The sequence below is a fragment of the Vespa crabro genome, chromosome 23, assembly GCF_910589235.1.
Source record: "Vespa crabro chromosome 23, iyVesCrab1.2, whole genome shotgun sequence".
Taxonomy (NCBI): domain Eukaryota; kingdom Metazoa; phylum Arthropoda; class Insecta; order Hymenoptera; family Vespidae; genus Vespa; species Vespa crabro.
In genome coordinates, this window is record NC_060977.1 from 1561480 (window position 1) to 1562500 (window position 1021).

The 1021-nt window shown below is 31.1% G+C and overlaps 1 protein-coding gene across 1 annotated transcript in view; it reads left to right on the plus strand.

The window, feature by feature from the left end:
- LOC124431996 (KN motif and ankyrin repeat domain-containing protein 1) overlaps positions 1-1021 on the plus strand; it is a 34424-nt gene continuing 33403 nt past the window's right edge. The window contains exon 1 of the mRNA XM_046980448.1: positions 1-479. The gene's annotated coding sequence lies outside the window, so the exon portion shown is untranslated. The remainder of the gene's footprint in view (positions 480-1021) is intronic.

Consider the following 1021-nt stretch of genomic DNA (forward strand, 5'->3'; position numbering starts at 1 on the left):
CTCTCTCTCTCACAGTCACCTCTTCGAGCTTCGTTACACGAGGACCGTCGTTGTGTCGTCTCTTTTTCTCTTTTTTTTCTCTCTCTCTTTTTCTTTTTCTTTCTTTCTTTCTTTCTCTAACTCTATCAATCTATCACTCTTTCTCTCACTTTCATTCTCTCTCTCTCTCTCTCTCTCTATCTCATTCTGTCTCTTTCTCTCTCTCTCTCTCTATCTCGATCTATCGATCACTCGATCGATCCCTTTATCAGTGTATACTCTTATATTAACGCGACGATCAATTAAAATTGGTTATATCGATTTTTCGCGCGACGTTTTAAGGTTCAAGGTTCTCCAAGGGTCTCACGAAAGGATTTCAACTCTTGCAACCTGGTCCCAGAGGATGATGGTCCTATTGTAATCGTATTTAATCGTATTTTCTAAGATGAGATGAGAGTATAACGATTTAAGAGATACTACACGAGAAGAGGATTGAACAGGTTCGTTTGAATTTCTTACCCCCCCTTTTTTTTTTTCTTTCCTTCTTTTTTTATTTTTATTTTTATCGCTTTCATCTTTGGCGCTTGTTTTTGATTTGGAGAAAAACAAATCTTTTTTCTTTTTTTCTTTCCTTCTTTTTCTTCCCTTCTTTTCCTTTGTCTTTTTCTTTTCTTTTCCCTTTTTTTCTTTGTTTCCTTTTCTTTTTTTTCTTTTTTTAATTCACCTACAAATTATTCCCATTTGTTCGTCTATCTTACGAAAATAATTCTTGTTTTAAGATTAAAAAATCCGCCGTTGTTAGAGACAATTTCGTATGTTTGAAATGTCTTTATGTAGATCATAATTTTCTTTTTTTTTTTTTTTTTCTTTTTCTCTTTTACAAATAAATAAACAGTAGTTTTAGCATTATAAGAAAAAGAAAACTTTTCAAAAGTAAAATAAGCAATATAGTGAGAAGAAGTTTAATCTCAATTCGCGTAGAATTATATTTGCAAAAGTAAAAAAAAAAAAAAAAAAGAAAAAGATCTTTTATTTACATAAA